Here is a 19,469-nt window from a genome sequence, read left to right as displayed (position 1 = left end):
GTGGTCATAATGTCTAAGGTAAAAGGTAAAGGACCCCTGGATGATTAAGTCCAGTCAAAGGCGACTATGGGGTGCAGTGCTCATCTCGCTTTTCAGGCCGAGGGAGCCGGCATTTGCCACAGACAGCTTTCTGGATCCTGTGGCCAGCATGACTAAACTGCTTGTGGTGCAACAGGACACCATGACGGAAACCAGATAGCATGGAAACACTGTTTCCCACAGCAGCGATACCTAATTATCTACTTGCACTGGTGTGCTTTCAAACTGCTAGGTCGGCAGGAGCTGGGACAGAGCAACAGGAGCTCACCCAGTCGTGGGGATTTGAACCGCCAAGCTTCTGATCAGCAAGCCCAAGAGGCTCAGTGATTTAGACCACAGCAGCACACGCATCCCGCATAATGTCTAAACCTGTGGTAAGAGGGAGGCTGGGGCACGGGGTGGGGTGTCAGGCAGCAAAGGAAGAGCCCAGTTCGAGAGTGTTTGAACCGAGCTACACAGAACGGTGTGGTGCAGCTCTTGCTGAACTTTACCAGTATGGACTCAGTTGGGGATTGTTTGAATGCTTCCCCATATTTTAAAACTGGGAGGGAAGCACGCTTCCTGCAACATAACAAATCAGTGTGATAGAAGAGCAAAATCTGGTGCTCACCCACCAAGAAAGATGGTTTGCAAGTTTGTATGGGTCAGGCCAGAGGCAGATTCAGCACTTTCTACCATTGCAATAATTTCACCTCTGTTTCCTTTAGTGAGAAGTCAGGTAAGAACTGCACCGGGCATTCTCCAGTGTTGGTATAATAGCTGCATATAAGCTGGAGGGTGGGATATGCTGAAATTATGCTTGGCCATATACTCTGTATTGGCGAGCCATGTGTTTTACCAGCCTGGCATTAAAGTTCTCATACTTTGATAAGGTCATTTTGGGAGAGTGGCTCTGCATGCAGTTAGCCCAATATCGTCTCTGTATAGTAGCATAGGGCAGGGGGTAGGAGTGGAGGATGGCTATTGATTTCTCAGGATTTAGCCCTGCCTACAAATCCTGAAGCTGGAATGATACCCTCAAATCCCTCTGCACCAGCTTATTGAGTGCTACACAGGTGCAGCCCATGCTCATGCAATACACACCACTCTCCCACAATCCCTACTCCAACCATGCGCCTGAAATCTATATGGGCAAACAGAGACAGGAGTCAGGCAAGCTGTCACAATGACGTGTACCCATTGAGAGCCATGTGGCTCCAGCTATGAAGTGGGCCTCTCTCTGGAAGCAGGGCAGCCTCTTCATCAACCTGGTGCCCTCCAGCTATTTTAGACTACAATTTCCTGGCTGGGGCTGATGGGAATTGCAGTCTAAAACAGCTGGACGGCACTAGGCTAATGAAAGATGTGCAATGATTATTTTACATGGTTGAATGAGCCGTCATAGGCTGCATCTCCTGGAGCAAAATATTAAATGAATAAATAAACATCCAATTAAGAATTTGTCTAGTGGTGATGAGCATAGTGCCTACAAATCGGTCCACGTGATAACATTTTTGCTGTGAGATATTGCACTCGGGTGGCACTGTGGGTTAAACCACAGAGCCTAGGGCTTGCCGATCAGAAGGGCGGCGGTTCGAATCCCCGTGATGGGGTGAGCTCCTGTTGTTCGGTCCCTGCTTCTGCCAACCTAGCAGTTCAAAAGCACGTCAAAGTGCAAGTAGATAAATAGGTACCACTCTGGCGGGAAGGTAAACGGCATTTCCGTGCGCTGCTCTGGTTCGCCAGAAGCGGCTTAGTCATGCTGGCCACATGACCCAGAAGCTGTCTGCAGACAAACACCCACTTCCTCGGCCAGTAAAGCGAGATGAGCACTGCAACTCCAGAGTCATCTGCGACTGGACCTAATGGCCAGGGGTCCCTTTACCTTTACCTATTGCCTGTGTAAAACCCCAGTGACTGGGACTTTTCTTCTATTTGCTTCCAGACATCCTTGCACAATGCCATAACGCCAGCAGCATTTGTCATGCTGCATTCAGCCTACAGCTGAACACCTCTGCTGATGCCCCCGCTGAAAGGTAATAACAATTAACCTTAGCCATATAAGTGACAGGAGGTGGTTCTTAATTGATTCCGCACTTGAAAATGGAGAGCAGTGTGTCAGCTGTCTCCAGACAGGTACCACATCACCATCACCCACGCAACATTTCTCTGCCCCTCCGGCACCCAGACTAGGGCATCTTCTCTAACAAAACAAAACAAAAGCTCCTGCGTCCGAGCAGGTTAACAAGTCCCCCCCTGCCCCCCCTCAACGGACCCAGACAAAGTGGCATCTCTGAAGACAAAGGGTTTCAATAGCGCTCCTGCCCTCTGCCCTCTCCTAAACAATGTGAAATCAAGGAATATTGTCCTCAGCTGAATAAAAGCCTCTAAATATAGTGCGTCTGATGTGTTCTTGGTTTCCTGCCCGTCATTCCCCTCCCCTCCCCCTCCGCCGGCCCACTTTGCCACTAATCCAACACATTAACACAAAAGAGGGTGAGATCACACTAGGAAGACCACCTCCTCCCCACATGATGAGGCAGAGGGGATTTCCAGTGTTTTGTGCCTCTTGTTTGCAAGCTAGAGGTGGGCTGGCTTGGAGGGGGTGGGTAAATGTCAGGAGGCACCCGTGCTGCATGTGGGGTAGGTTGCTGTCAAACAGAGAGCCTTTCACTCCAGCTTCCGCCTGCGCCCACTTCTCATTCTGGACCATGCGCATGACCCTGCCAGTGCACACTAGCCTCTAATATCACAGTCCTGGGTTGCTGCTCCGGTCTGTGACGCTATGTTTGCCCCTGTGCATTTCTACACATTGGCTTTTCGCATGATGCAAGTGCGTCAGACTTGCAGGACTGATGCATTGAACTGCTCCCACAACATTGTTTCCCCCCAGGGCCAAAGCAGGGTCTTCTGTGTGTGGTATCAGATGGTGGACCACCTTTGCAGTGATGAAGGGGGATGGAGCAACTTCTCTATGAGGAAAAGTGGCAGCATTAAGGACCTTTTAGTATAGAGAAAGGGCAAGTCAAAGGTGACATGACAGAGATGTGCAAAACAATGCATGTTATGGAAAAAGCAGGTGGAGAGAGGTTTGTCTCCCTCCCTTATAGTATTTGAACTCTGGGATGTAATTTACTATCTGGTCTCATTTTGGCATCACTCTTCTTGCTGCAAATTGTGAATTCCACTCAGACCTTCCTCTTGAAGGATTGAAATAAGAGTTCTTTAATTAGGGACACTTCTCCAGGTTCATATTTCCTCCTTGGCTATGAAAATAAATTACAGGTCAATTAAAGAACCTGTCAATTAAAGGACCTGCGACCTCTATAAGCAAACACCCAAGTGAAGATACCTTGTGTGAAGCTATGCAATGGCTGGGAGTTTCTCAGCAGCCCAGGTTTCTCCCTGAAAAGTAAAAAAAAAGCAAGTCCACTAACTCAGAGATTTGGCAAAGGGCAACTGAGACCACTTTTAACTGAGACCACCACATTCCTTCTTCCTCTTCCCTTCTATTTCATTTTTAATGTTGTGGCCAAGTAAGTTTTCCTATGCCTTCTCGTGTCCTTTCTTTAATATTCTTTATTTTAATTCAATTGATTCCATATTTTTTTGGTCAATTATCTGGGGGCAGCTTCTGTGGAATGCTGTCTTTATTTGCCGTGGCTGATGTGCCAAAAGTGGCAGAGGCGTGGGGGGAAAACACCGGATCCCCACAAGGAGCGGGGGAGGAAGCAGGAGAACGCAGCTACAATCTGAATCACAGACAGAGAAGCAAGAAGAGTGAGGAGAAGTGGGGAGGAGGGTGCTCTCTCTCTCTCTCTCTCTCTCTCTCTCTCTCTCTCGTCACAAAAAGTCTTTGTCAGCAGGTAAGAGATGAAGGGTGAACTGTGGAAGCCTCTTGTCCTGTGAGTCACTTGCTTCTAATCTCATCCCAGACAGGGAAGGATGGGGATGCCCAGGAAAGCAGCGATGGGGAATGACTGATGGCACAGTGATGGATAATAAAACAATTGTTTTCTAAAGTGTGGTAGGTCTCCAAGAGGGGAGCCAGCATTGTACCAGAGATGAAGGAGAAGGCAGGGTGGTATCTTCCATTCATACCAGCAAGCGTTACTTGTCCCCTGGCATGGGACGTCACTGATTCACACTGGATTTGTGGGCATGGCTGAACCCGTGATGCTCCATCATCCCAATCATATGGATCAATAATGGCAAGGAAACCTGCTTCACTCCACTGTGACATGGTTGGAATGGCCTCACACGCAATGCGGTAATTCCAGTGTTGCTTGTTACGCCATTCTGCGAAGACTTCAAACTCACCATCAGGACAAAGCACACAGAATAAAGCATCCCAATTCATTGCAGAGTCAACACATTCTTGCTGTGCACAATCCCTACCATTAAAGCACATTTAAAGCACTTGACTTCCCCAAGGAATCCTGGGCACCATAGTTCACTGCCACAGACTTACAGTTCCCAGCACTGTTAACTACAGTTCCCAGAATTCTTTGCGGCAAGCCATATGCTTAAACATGTTTTGAATGCATGATGCCTAGACAGCCATGCATACATAAATATATTTTGCATAACGTTTGCGTGCAGAGTATGGACCTTCTGGAGCACCCCTCTTCCCTACATTTACATGGTTTGATTGGTCACACCCACACCATACATTTAAAGCACTCTTAATGGCCATGGTTTCCCCCCAAGAGCCCTGGGAACTGTAGTTTGTTAAAGGGCGCTAGGAATTACAGCTCTGTGAGAGGTGCCCTAAGCACTCTCAGCACCCTTAGCAAACTACGGTTCCCCAGGATTCTTTGGGGGAAGCCAAGGCCATTGAAGTGGTCTAAGAGTGCTTTGAATGTGCTGTGTGGGTGTCTGCTCTGTCTTGCCAGCAAAGTGCCTGCTCAGTTTTTTGAGAACTGGAAATGAAAATGCATGAATGCAAAGACCCAGCTATGAACATGTACTTGAATTAGCTGCTTTCTTGCCATGCTTTCCTACCTCTTAGCAGGATGCTGGGCTGCCTCCACCTCCCAGACCCCATGCCAAGAAGCCTTTATTTTTAAAATCGCAAACAATGAATGAGCAGATGTTATGATCCTAGAGGAAAATTATATATACATTTTAATTAGCTGCTTTGAGTCAATTTCCCTTCCCATCATTCATTAGCAAGGGCAGGTGCCAAAATGACCCCCTAACCCCTTATCTATAGGGTGGAGAACCTTATTTATTCCCTGGCACACCTGGCATTTATTTTTGGTATTGACTATTTAGGGTGCCCAAGCCTACCCTCTAAAACAGACCCCACCCCTTTGGCCTTGCTGTGATCCTGCACATCGGTATAAACACACCAGGGATTTGATATGTGTGTGTGTCCAAGGAACACAATCCCAACACCATACTTGTGACATGTCCTCTTTTGGATGCATGTGCTATTTCTTTGGGCACATCTACACTACAGATTGGAACTGGCTTACTTGTCATTCTCCCCTTGGGAAGATTAACTGAAGTTAATTGGGCGTGGCTACTGATACGTAGGAGAATGTTTGCACCCTCATTGTTATATAATCCCCATGATTCTTTTGGAGGAAGACATGGGAGTTAAAATGGTATAAGAATGATATTGGAAAGATTGTTGCATGTAGATATGCCACTTGGTTTTCCCCAACTAACGGAGTTAAAAAGAGCTACAGCGGTACCTTGGGTTACAGATGCTTCAGGTTACAGATGCTTCAGGTTACAGATGCTTCAGGTTACAGACGCTTCAGGTTACAGACTCCGCTAACCCAGAAATAGTACCTCGGGTTAAGAACTTTGCTTCAGGATGAGAACAGAAATCGCGTGGTGGTAGCGGGAGGCCCCATTAGCTAATGTGGTCTTCAGGTTGAGAACAGTTTCAGGTTAAGAACGGACCTCCAGAATGAATTAAGTTCTTAACCCGAGGTACCACTGTAATGACACATGCTGGCCAGGTACAAAAGAAAGTCCAACCTTTAGTAGTTGTCTTTGAAGAGGGAATTTCAGCAAATCCCCTCCACTACAGAACTATGAAAGGTGCAGCAGCCCAGCCCCCTTTTACACAGAAGAGGCAAGGTGAAACACACCAGGTACTAAGAATGCACAACAACACGGTGTATAGACAGATCTGTAGACTTGAAATGGGATGCTGGGTTGTGACAGACGTCCTTCCATCCACCCCACCTTGGAATCCATGATCCTTCAGTTTCCCTGTTGATTAACATAAGAAGATCCTGCTGGATCAGCCAATGGCCCATTCGGCCCAGCATCCTGTTCTCACAGTGGCCAACCAGAGGCCTGTGGGAAACCTACAAGCAGGATCCAAGCACAAGACCCCTCTCCCCTCATGCAGTTTCCCGCAACTGGTATTCAGAAGCATAGCTGTCTCCAACTGTGAAAGCAGAATATAATTATCATGGTTGCACATGCTGGAGTCAGCTTTGCCAAGGATTTGATGCCCTACGGCAGCAGCAACTTTTCAGGTGTTGTGATTGCATGTGGAAAGCTGGCCCATCTGCATTTCAGTGCATGGTGCAGGTGTAATTAACACCTGCTATGTCCATGGTACAGTGGTACCTCGGGTTACAGACACTTCAAGTTACAGATTCCGCTCACCCAGAAATAGTACCTCGGATTAAGAACTTTGCTTCAGGATGAGAACAGAAATCGTGCAGCAGCGGCAGCGGGAGGCCCCATTAGCTAAAGTGGTACCTCAGGTTAAGAACAGTTTCACGTTAAGAACGGACCTCCAGAACGAATTAAGTTCTTAACCCGAGGTACCACTGTATTGCTAAATTGCAGGACATGGATAAAGAACTGCTGCTCATACTTTGCTCTGGAGGGCTCCAGATTACCAAGTCTGGAGGATTCCAAAGTCAAACCAGCAGTGAATGTTGTCTGGCACACAAGGAGGCCAACAGGCTTGCAAGGCTTTGCTGCCAACTGGCCTGGTTGCTCCTTTGCTTCCATTCTGCAGGAAGCTCCAGGACATGTACCGAACTTAAACAGAGCAGTGTGTCCACCCTGAAACTTCCACAGAGATAGCCGGATCAGATTGATTCATCCTGTTAACCATCATGAGCACAAATCATCATGAATGCACAATTTTTTATATTAAAAGTTGTCAGGGGGGTGTCCCTTTGAGAGAGGTTATGGGGAGCTGTTGTGGGAAAGGCTGGATCACTGCACTCCATCGTCTGCTAGCGTCACCAAGCTACAATGGAAGGTCAAGTCAGACGCAAAGTTTCGGCTGCTGCCTCAGCTATGGAGCGAGCGAGAATAGGTCGCCCTTATCTCAAGAAAACACTGCCATAGCCAAGGCATGGCGTCTGGCCCCCTGTGCCCCCAGCTTGCCAGCCCTTCCAGCCTTCCTCTCCGCCTGTGCTCTTGGAGGTTTCCTTCTCCTGCAGCTCTTGCCACGTTGCCAAGCCCACTGGAATGTCAGCAATGCCACTGAGATGAAACACTTCCACGTCCCTCAGAGCCTGGCCTCTGCCACTCAGAGGCACGGGCAAGTTTGGCTCTCCAAGGGTCCCCTTAGCAAAAGTTCTTCCACTCCCACCCCTGTGTTGCCGTTTGGGACAAGGGTGGAAGGCTATCTGATGAGGTAATGCAAATGAACGTGCTTTTGCACCCCTGTTGAGCAAACATGTATACACTATAGGCATGTTAGGACCTTCCTGTGATTGTCTGGCTCTGCATTCCTGCCAGTGCCCTTGTGAGGATGTTCTTCCTAACTGTGTGTCTGCGTTTGCTGTTATTGTTCATCTTGTTTATTTCAGCTACCTCTTCTCCAGGGGCGGCGGGGAGGGAGAGGTACTCATTAACACTGCATGTTAATTTTTTTTTTTGAACCTATGCAAGCCTTCAAACCTCCACCCTGTCAGAAACAAACAAAATCCAGGTAAATAAGGGCCAGCCAAGGGAGGGCAGCAGTGATGTGTTCCCCAAAACTCTTCTGTGACTGTGGATAAAAAGTTTTGATTGTAGTTTTCTTAGAACAGGGACTATACCCATTGCTTCTTTGGTAAAGCGCCATGTCTGTTAATGGTACTGTGCTGCTGCTACCAGTAGTAATGGTACTCATCCTATATTTTTCAAGGCTTTGTAATGTTTTGTCAGTACTGCATGCTTATGCCTGCCACTGTCGCCAACGCATTTAGCTCCACTGGATAGGAGTCTGGTTCTAAACCTGCATGGTCTGCACATCTGCTCTTATTTTCACATGGTGAGCCTGATGCAAAGTAAAGGTAAAAGGACCCCTGATGGTTAGGTCCAGTCACAGATGACTCTGGGGTTGCGGCGTTCATCTCGCTTTACTGGCCGAGGGAGCCGGCATACAGCTTCCAGGTCACGTGGCCAGCATGACTAAGCCGCTTCTGGCGAACCAGAGCTGCGCACGGAAACGCCATTCACCTGCCCGCCAGAGCGGTACCTATTTATCTACTTGCACTTTGATGTGCTTTTGAACTGCTAGGTTGGCAGAAGCAGGGACCGAACAACAGGAGCTCACCCCGTCACGGGGATTCGAACCACCGACCTTCTGATCGGCAAGCCCTGGGCTCAGTGGTTTAGACCACAGCACCGCCCGCGTCCCTCCTGAGCCTGATGTAGCAGCCCAGAAATTCGTCTAGTTGAGCATCCTGCTTCTCACAGTTGCCATCCACATGCCTCTGGAAAGTGCACAAACCAAATAATTTCCCCAGCAACTGGTCTTCTCCAGTACAATCCTACTATGCATGTCTACTCAGAAATAAGTCTGGATTTAGTCAAAATGGACTTACTCGTTGTTACTTGGATATGAGATTGCAGCCTTACGGTGCAATCCTAAGGCTGGGAGACTGCAAGAGGAAACTAAGGTAGTTTAAGTACCTACCCAACATAGGTTAAAAAGGTAAAGGACCCCTGGACGGTTAAGTCCAGCCAAAGGCGACTATGGGGTGTGGCGCTCATCTCGCTTTCAGGCCAAGGGAGCCAGTGTTTGTCCACAGACAGCTTTCCGGGTCATGTGGCCAGCATGACTAAACTGCTTCTGGTGCAACAGAACACTGTGACAGAAACCAGAGCGCACAGAAATGTCGTTTAACTTCCCGGCGCAGTGGTACCTACTTATCTACTTGCACTGGCGTGCTTTCGAACTGCTAGTTGGCAGGTGCTGGGACAGAGCAACGGGAGCTCACCCCGTCGCAGGGATTTGAACCACCAACCTTCTGATCAGCAAGTCAAAGAGGCTCAGTGGTTTAGACCACAGTGCCACCCGCATCCCAGCATATTGCTGGGATCACAACAGCAAAGTGGAAGCAAGATCAGAGGAGTGCCCTTAAACTCCTGCACCCTTTTAACATGTTTTTCCAAAAGACTTTTCCTCCCATTGAAAACAATGTGAGGGAAATTAATGGGATAGCCTAAGGCCAGCTGCTGAAATAGTTTGAATCACAGAATCATAGAGTTGGAAGGGACCTTGAGGGGCCACTGGTCCAACCCACTTCAATGCAGGAAATCTCTCACTGGTTTGGGGGCTGAGGAGGATACAGATCCTTCAGCTCCATGCGCTTTCCTGATCCGCCCTCAGCATGCGGCTGACATGCCAAACAGCTGATGTCAGTAAGGCCAGGGCCACAGAAATTGCATCAACAGTGTTGACAAATACTGAACCAGCCTGGAGACACTGGGTAGCTTTAGGGCTCCCTGGATTCCACCATCCCAGAGGTACAGCTCCTGCAGAGAAAGGAGGGTTATGCAACAGGTATCCCTCTAGGCCAGCACAGAGCAATGAAGGGGTGGCAGGGAGAAGAGGAGATAAAGAGATAGGTCATTGACTTCTTAATGGGTGACAGCTTTCCCACATTGCATGCAAAAGGCATTCCCTGCATTCCAGGGCTAGTGACCCCCCAGACCAGCCAAGCTTTTATAGTTCACTGGCATGCTGCAGGGTGGTCTCTCTGTCTGCCTCTGCAGAAGCCCTTGAACACTGGGAAGAAATGCATCTCTCTCCCAATGAGAGCCTTTTGCTTAATTGCTCCTCAAGCTGTAGCTGGCGGGCCACCTGCTGCCAGCAGAGCCTTTTGATGTGGTTACCAGACTCTTAGATTAGGAGGAGTCAGGGCTCAGAAGAGACCAGCAGTGTATGAAGGAACTTTTACCCGCCTCCCCTGAGCTCCGGCTGGAAAGGCAGCGCTGCTTCTCCTGCAGGAAGTGGTGCACTGGAGGCTGGAGTGGGCAATCCTGCAATCCTTTGCATGCTTATAGCACAATTCCATACATCATGCCTATTCAGAAGACCAATGCAACTCCCACTGAGTTCAATGGGGCTCACCCCTGGATAAGGGTATAGGAATAGGATAAGGGTTTAGGCACAGGAATTTCATGCAGGGTGTGCTTCCTAAAATCTTCTGTTCACAACTTGTGAAGGTGCAGGAGCCCAGCTCTCTACATGTATGTGTAGTGATTTTTACACTTGAACTACGCTTTAATACCCAGATCATTTTGTTTCTGAGATACGCATTTTTGGTTCCCATCAGTTTGACGGGACTTTCAAAGAACAGCGCTGCCTTCAAGAACTTACATGGGGGCTGCTTGGCAGCACAATCCTATGCGTTTTTACTCATAAATTAGGCTGCGATCCTAACCCCCACTTACCTGGGAGTATGCCCCATTGAAGAGGACTTCTGCGTAGTCATGGTTAGATGTGTATGTCAGAATGCCAAGACATCCATCCTTGCTATGGCTAACTATCCATGCGGAGAGCTGCTAAATATTTACTGGATGCGATATGTACTCTTGTGAATCCCTTGGCACAATGAAGCTCAGCCCTGAGATGGCAGACTCCAGAGAGAGAGGAGGAGGCTGGGACAGATGGGAGCCCCCACCCCTCATTCTGTCAGCTTCTGTTGTGGATATAGGACTTCTAGCTTCTAGCTCACATCAAAGAAAACTCTAAAAGTCAGTATAGGCCCCACCCATTTTTCATTTCGTACAGAAAAAAGGAACATTCCTTTGTTCCCTTAATGGCCCATCACCCAGGCAATCACCTGGCTCATCTTTGGCTCATCTTTTGTTCCTTAAAAAAAAATCTCAACAATTCTGAGGTCTTCCTTTCAAAAGCTCAATAACTTTTGGGGTGTCCTGGTTTTCACTTTTTGAAACCCTAAGTAGATCCAAAACAAAATATCACACTCACACAGTTGCATATACCTTTAGCTGCTGCACAACAAGGAGAAATTTCCCCCGGCGTTGTCTCTTAAAGCATAGGAATAGCAGAACCTGCTTACTTTCTGCCCATTGTGGAGAATTGTAAAATGCACAGGTGTATTCCGGAAAATGAGATGGCAGGCTGGAGGGTTTTTCAAAATAACTGTGTTGCTTAACTCCTGCTGCCACTGAGTTCCCTTTCCTTTCCTTAACTTCTGAGTGCATCTTTGCCTCCCACCTTTCTTTCATCCTCTGCTGTTTCCAAGCAACTAACACACATGCCCACCCCAAACACAGCAACAGGCAAAGAAGCTGTGTACACTATGGGAAGACAAACTAAGGCCTGGGGCCAGATCCAGCCCAATCGCCTTCTAAATCTGGCCTGTGGACGGTCCGGGAATCAGCGTGTTATTACATGAGTAGAATGTGCCCTTTTATTTAAAATGCATCCCATGGGTTATTTGAAGGGCCTGCCTGGTGTTTTGACATGAGTAGAATGTGTGCTTTTATTTAAAATGTATCTCTGGGTTATTTGTGGGGCACAGGAATTCGTTCATTTCCCCCCAAAATATAGTCCGGCTCCCCACAAGGTCTGAGCGACAGTGGACCAGCCCACAGCTGAAAAAGTTTGCTGACCCCTGGTGTAGACATTGCCAGCTTAAAACACACTGTAGGTCTTTCCAACTCTTCATTCAGGTCAAAGCTGATGGGGGCGGAAATGCATCAAAATGCAGTATTTCTTAAGAAATAACAGGATAGGCATGGATTGTAGCATTGCATGTACACATTGCATGTACACCATTTCCCAAACCAGCGGTGGGAGCACATTTAATGCAGAGTAAATGAGTGTCTGGTCACCTTAAAGGTAAAGGTAAAGGTACCCCTGACCATTAGGTCCAGACTACTCTGGGGTTGCAGCGCTCATCTCGCTTTTCTGGCCGAGGGAGCAGGCATTTGTCTGCAGACAGCTTCTGGGTCATGTAGCCAGCATGACTAAGCTGCTTCTGGTGAACCAGAGCAGTGCACGGAAACACCGTTTACCTTCCCACCGGAGTGGTACCTATTTACCTACTTGCACTTGACGTGCTTTCAAACTGCTAGGTTGGCAGGAGCTGGGACTGAGCAACAGGAGCTCACCCCGTCGCAGGGATTTGAATCGCCGACCTTCTGATCGGCAAGCCCTAGGCTCTGTGGTTTAGACTTACCTGCACAAAATTAGTCTGATGACCATAGGTGACTGCTTTACTGTCCTGCTTTTGACCTCCAGGGATAACCTTCAGTTATTACTAATGACTAGTTACTGCTAACATGCAGTGTCAGAGCATGGGTCCCGAAATTGGTATTCCCCCTACTCTGTCCCATGACTGCTTAGTGCTGCTGAGTCACGGACGGGCAGGGCTCCAAAGAGTGTGTGGCACAGGCAGGGGACCAGAGAAGGGACCCAGGAGAGGGACCAGTGAGTTATGGGATGCCACACCACCCACAAGACAGGAGCCAGGGGAGAAGGGAGAGTCAGGGCAGTATGAGGCAGAGAAAGAAGGTCCGGTTCAGGTGAGGGATGGGTCAGTAGATTCCCCACCTTTCCCTGCCCCACTGTCTTGTAGAACCAGGAGGGGCATGAAAAGGGAAGAACAGCTATGCCTTCTGTGCAGGAGAAGTCTCAGTTTGCGGGCACGCCACCCGTCAGAAGTGGGTCTATATAAGCCAGAGGAGGAGAGGGCCCCCACTGTTGCTGCAACTGCACCCTAGGGCCCAGACCCATGGACAGCTGCCTAGAGGCTAGAAGCATGTGAACATGTGTATCCGGAGCACCGTGGAAGCTGCTGTGAGTGTTTCTCTTGCCCATCAAGAGTTAAATATCAGACGTGTGCCTTCCTCATCTGGGACAGGCTGTGACATGCTGCTTCTTAAGTTCCCATTTTACACATTCATTTTGTTTATTTAAGAGACTGGTTCTCTGCTTTTTGAGGAAATCCTCCACGAAGTGGCGAACAATATTTTGAAATACAAACCCATTCCATAAAGCCTTTTAAAACATATAGACGGAAACAATAACAACATTGGAACCATCAGCGTAAAGCAATATTAACTTAGCCATTCCCCCGTTGGCTGCCCTCATTCATAATCCCCACCAAACGTTTTTAAGAAAATGGGGCTTGTGAAGCGAGAAAGCTCTGTGACAGGGGTTGCCAGCCTTTTTGAGTCGCTAGGCACATCTGGAATTTTGAGAAAGTGTTTGACAGCTGGAAAATGGCTGCCGCGAGGGCAAGGCATATCACAAAAGGGTTGTCGTGATGTCATAGAATAACACAAAATGGCTGCCCTAAGAGGGTGAGGCATAATGGCTGCCACTTCTAGAAGAGCAGAACAAGCCACAGGGCCACAAATCGATGCAGGTATACTTTCCATCAATGGGGATAAGTTGCTTATATCATCCATTGCCACACTGAGTCACTCACAGAGAGAAGCCCTTTGCATCTTTACTCTGCTCAGAATGGAAAGGAGGGAGGGTGTCCAGTCCTGGTACTCAATGAAATGTGGGCAGGAGAAGCTGAGCCAATGCAAAGTGGAACAGAGCAAAGAGAGAAGATATTCAGTGCAACCATTTGTGGGCACCATAGGAGCCGCTGGTGGGCACACTGGCATCCGTGGGCACCACCTTGGCAACCCCTGCTCCGTTACATGTGATTGCAAGCCTAATTGTGAGCAGTCCTTATGGTCTGGGTAGGACTCTATGGGTGTAGGTGGAGCCTTAAGCAACCGGACCACAAGCCGTTCAAGGCTTTAATAACCAGCACATTTTGGGTGGGGGTGGGGGGGTGCCGCTGTCACATTGGTCTCCTATTGACACTCGTCTTAGAAAGGAAACTAAAGACTCACTCAACCATGGGGGCTGAACTCTCCTCCGACCTCTGAAAGTGGTCCCGCTCCAGCAGAGCAGCTCCAGGGTCACATGTTGTAGGAAGAAGGAAGTCTCCTTGCCCTCTGTCGCAGCCCATGTTGTTATGGATAAACAGCCGACTGGTGCTAAGTTGCTGGGGGAAGGGAGGAAGCAGAACTGAGTGGCAAGATGTCTGTCTGACCCCCAAAAGCCTTTGGCACTCCAGAGGGAGGAGTGGGGGGGGGAATTGGGTGCAACTGAAAGGCAAACTGCTGCTTCTCCTTCACCGTCCTGCCAACAGCTCCATCCCCCGCTCCAGCTGTGCAAAGTGGAACCTCTTCGTCTTGACATATCCATATCCGAGACCAATGGCTTTGCCTTGGAAGTCACATTTGGCATTCCCGACCAGTTTCAATAGAGGCCATTGTCCTTAGGAAAGGTCACCACCGCCAGACACTTTGCTGCACCCCAGGCTGCAGAGAGAAAGCCCGCCTGAGGACGTAGGAAGGGAACTGGAAATAAATACGTCAAAACAGATCCATTAACTGCAGACGGTGGAGTTCCGTGTTGCTGGGTTCTTGTTAGACTCACACTGCACACTGGGCCGGATTTAGGTTTGATGAGGCCCTAAGCTACTGAAGGTAATGGGGCCCTTTATATGTCCAGCTGTCCTTTGTCAACAACAAATTGTTGCTGTTTTTTTGCGTTGAATATATGCTATATGGTAATTTATGGAGCTAATAGGTATCCAAAGCCATTTGCACATAACAAAATATGTATTTTATCAAAGTAATTGTTGAACTGAAATACAATTCAGAAGAAGTATATTAATAGTGAAATTGGGGGGGGGCAAGGGAGTGGGGCCCTAAGCTATAGCTTTTTTAGCTTATACGTAAATCTGGCACTGACTGCACAAGTTCGTGACACACATTTGCCTCTGGCAGGTGGCTGGGGTCCTGCTGGCATTGCATTTTGCAGCAATGTAAACAGAGTTAAACACAAATTATGGTTAGAGATCTTAGGCCTGCTGCAAAAGATTTTGAGCTAGCCACTCCCTAAGAGCACCCCTGCTGGAGCAAAGCACAGAATCTCACCTGGGATTGGCAAGGTCTGTCGACTTGCCTCTGGGATCGTACAGCAGTTAAAGAAACTCTCAGAAGGTTTAGAATTCCTTCAGCCTTTTTCATCTTCATGACTTAGAAATCTGCCTTCATAACAGGAGAGCATAGGGAAGGGGGCCTAGCTCACCAGCACAGCATTTAAGAACATAAGGAGAGCCTGCTGGATCAGGAATCCTGTAAGCAGGATTGAAGCGCAAGAGCCCTCTCCTCTGCTGGATCTGATTGTTAATTTTAAAAATGAAGTGAAAAAAAGGAGAAAGGCAAGGGATTTGGGGGCCACATCTAAAGGGGTGCTGCTCAAGACCTCATGGACACCTTCTAACACTGCCTCCAAATATTTCTATTAAATAAGAAAGAAGTATTCCTGCAGGCTTGCAATCCCTTTCAGAGGTCTGTGTTTTCTCTACTCTGTGCACTCTGTCTCTCCCCCTATTTCCAGTGATCTGTTTCTTCAATTTCTCCACACAAAATGTATTCATAAAAAGCTATTCACAGCAGTTGCCAACATTTTTTCCATCTTATCATAGTCCTCCTGCATTCACCCTCCCCGGTTCCCAGTCTGTATTTTGGGAGGGTAGGCCATGGGGTGATCATCTTACTAAGGCTGCTCTTCAGCATCCGAGTTGCCCTCAACTAACTCTCTTCAATTCTCAAAGTCTGGCTTTTTCCTTCTGAATATTTTGAATGACCCAGGTGACCTTGCTTTTTGCTTTTGGGTCAATGCAGACTTGTGCTGGCTATGGGAGACCACCACCCTTCCAGTCACATCAGTCCAGTGATTGGCATCCCAAAAACCTCCCTGGGTTGAATTCTGTAAATGCTGGAGGCTTCACACAACTGGACTAAAAAAAATGCCATCACATCTTTCATTAAAAAAAAAAAATAGCACCAACAAAGGTTTTATCCCCTGGCAGGGGACAGAGTTTCAAAGGGAAGTGCATTTGTTGCTCAAGACCTTCCTTGTGACCCGAATTTGCCAATCTGGGATTAAATCTCATCTGAAAAGAGCAACAGTCTGGAAGCACCCCAGTTCTCCAGCGCAAAGCCCGGCTATGGACTATGATCTACAGCCAGAAAGACTGGTGGTTTATCTTGAGCATTTGCCGTGATAGCTAAATGGAACCACGAGGTTCAAAGGCAATATCCCCGTGAATTCTGGGTGTTTGTGAAGGGTGGGGATAAACAATACATGATGTCTGTTTCTTACACACCCTCTTTGTGGACTTCCAGAAAAATCTGCTTGACTGCTGTGGGAATTTATTTATTTATTACAGTGTGTGTGTTTTATATTATGGCACCTCTCAGAATACCGATCCTTCCAAGGTAGCTTGACTTACAAATAACACCAGTATACATTAAACAACAGGGCTGGCCTGTCTATGAGGCAAACTGAGGCAGACACCTCAGGAATAGGAATCCAAAGGGCATAGGAATAGATCCCTATCAAATCAATTTCTCCCAGATTTATTATGCCAACCAGTTCCTGATGGAGTCCTTCATTACCCTTCTGTCAGCCAACTCAACACCCACCCCAATCTCCTCTTTCTCTCTCTCTCCCAGGATCATAACCAAACACAGAGGAGAGGAAATCACTCTTCACTAGAAGATCACTGCAACCAAGAGGCAAACCAGAGAACCAGCATGTACAATTCGGAGCGGAGCCAAACATTTGGTTTCTGGTCAAGACTGCTTGCACATTCTCACATTTCCTTCGGTCCCCATGAGGGTCAGAAACTTTCTCTTTGAAGTTTGTTTGTTTGCTTTTGTTTGCTTTTGTTTTGTTAAGCTGAAATTCTTAGGAAGTCAGCATCTTCCCAGATACCAGATTCTGCAGGCCCTGTAAATTCACAGACTATACACGTCTCCGACACTGGTAGTAATGCTTTGGCAGGGAGGGGGTTTCTGGGAGGAGGTGGCGCTACTGTAAGCCAGAATGTGGTTTCAGGTGACTACACAGTCGCTGTAGGTGAGAAGAGGGGAGGAGGGAGAGCTCTCTGGGGAACAACAGTGCATTGAGGCCTCTGTATCTCTCTGGAGCAAAGGAAACGGAAAAGAGATAAGGAACCCTTTTGGATCAGGAATTCCTTCTCACTTTCCCCTTTCTGTTTGTCTTTCACTAGAGATAACACGAGACCTTGTACAATTTACCTGTATCCAGGGCTGCCAATAGGCCATGGGACACTTTCTGTTTCCACACAAGCTCCCTGCTTTCTAACCGAGGGATAACAGCGCGTTGGCTCAAGAGGGAAGTGTTTTGAGCTCCCCCTCTGCAGCTGCCCCGTGTTCTCTGCATCACGCAAAGCTGACTTATCTCGAATGGCTGTAACTCGAGGAGCAACTCGGAAAAACAGAAGCAAGATTGCAGACAATGAAATGGAGAGAATTTGAAAGCCAAGGGGCCTGATAAAGAAGGGGGGAGGGACATGTGTATAGTGTTTCATTCATTGCTTCTGCTTCTTGCCGGGGAAAGGATATGGGGGGAGGGAAAACCCTGCTAGAGACCCCTCTTCTTTTGGATATGGATTATTCAATGGAGAGGCCGAAAAGCAAACTGCAGGAGGTATGCTTACAGGACAGGTCTGCACAAGCCAGTGTTCATGCTTTGCATAGAAAAGGTCCCAAGTTCAATCCCTGGCATCTGCAGGCAGGGATGGGAAGAGACCCTGCCTGAAATCCTGCCTGAGAGATGCTGTCATTCAATAGACAATACTGGGCAAGATGGCCCAATGGTCTGGCTCAGTATAAGGCAGCTTCCAGTGTCCACCAGTGATACAGCATGGACCGTGAAGCATTCAGCAACCCCCTTCCTGGCTTTTTATAGGTGACCACAGCAGGAGGTTTATCAAGCCATTGGCAGGTCACCCTACGTGCCACTATTGTATAGTGTGCACTCCAGATGTTTTGGATGACAACTCCCATGAGCATGGCCAATGACTAGGGAAGGTGGGAGTTGTCCAAAACATCTGGAGGGCACCAGGTGGTTCCTGACCCTAGAATCCAGTAGGGACCAACGCTCTGAGTCAGAGGCTACAGTGTCACTGGTTAAGGACCCAGGCTCAGACCCTGGTTCTGATGGTGGCAATCAGTGGACCACTGAATATGAGGCCAGCAGGCAGGAGCCCACTGAACTGGATGCTACAGCACCAGAGCCTGGAGCCAAGGTTCTTACAGGTGCCTTTCCCTAAGCTTGAATGCCTGCCATACTGGGCTTATGTTTACTGCCTTCTGTGCATCCCGTACACTCCGGCTGCTAGTTTTTGAAGCTCCATACAATCTTAACCACAATCCATACTTATCCTGTAGTTTCTTGACAAATTGCAATGGACTGGTTAGAATGGTGGAAGGGACCAGCTGGGGACCCCCCAAGGGAAGAAGGCTCAAAGTCAGGGGAGTGGAGGTGGGACAATGATGAGTGGGCAGAGAGAGAAGCGGGAGACTGGGAAGGGGAGGTGTCGGAAGCTGAAGGGGTAACAGGACTTAGTGAGCTGGGAGAGCCTATGGCAGAGAGAAGTCAAGAACCAGAGGCAGAAGCTGAAGCAGGTGAGTGGGAAGAGGGCGGCCAAGAGGCAGAGATGAATTGGGTTGGTGAAGAGTCACAGGTGTCCCCTCTCTCCTGCTGTGACAGGCTCCCCTCCCCCTCTGACTCCCAAAACCAGAAGAGGTATGAAACAGGAGAAGCAAAGACAGACTACATGCAGGAACAGTCTCTGATTGCTTGGAAGAAGCCTGGAGAGAAGGAGACATAGACAGGTGTAGGTAGGGACTTTTAGTCTCGGTAACTGGTTTCATAGAGTAGGGTCTACAGAACATGAGCTGCTGTACTCATTAGGCCTAAACTCAGCCAAGGCCATGAAGAATATATTTTGCTAATACATAGTTAACTCCAGTTTGAACTGTGTGATTTACTGACTGCCTTGCTCTGTGACACAGATACTGTACAGCTCTTTGATGCATTTTCTCTCTCAAGCCATTTCAATCTGACTAGAAAACTAAGGCACCTTCACTTCATACTTAAGAATGTTATGAGCCTTTGAGACAGATGAGTCTGCATGAGCAGATGACAGCTTCATGAGCAGGAATTCCAGGGGGGGTTGCAGGGGTGGGGAGAGGGCATGCACGCCAGGTGAGAACATAAGAGGGGCACTGCTGGATGAGGCCAATGGCCCATCTAGTCCAGCATCCTGTTCTCACAATGGCCACTCAGATGCCTGTGGGAAGCCTGTAAGTTGGACATAAGT

This window comes from Podarcis raffonei, chromosome 10 (genome assembly GCF_027172205.1).
Source record: "Podarcis raffonei isolate rPodRaf1 chromosome 10, rPodRaf1.pri, whole genome shotgun sequence".
NCBI classification, from domain to species: domain Eukaryota; kingdom Metazoa; phylum Chordata; class Lepidosauria; order Squamata; family Lacertidae; genus Podarcis; species Podarcis raffonei.
Note: the sequence above shows the minus strand (reverse complement) of the source record.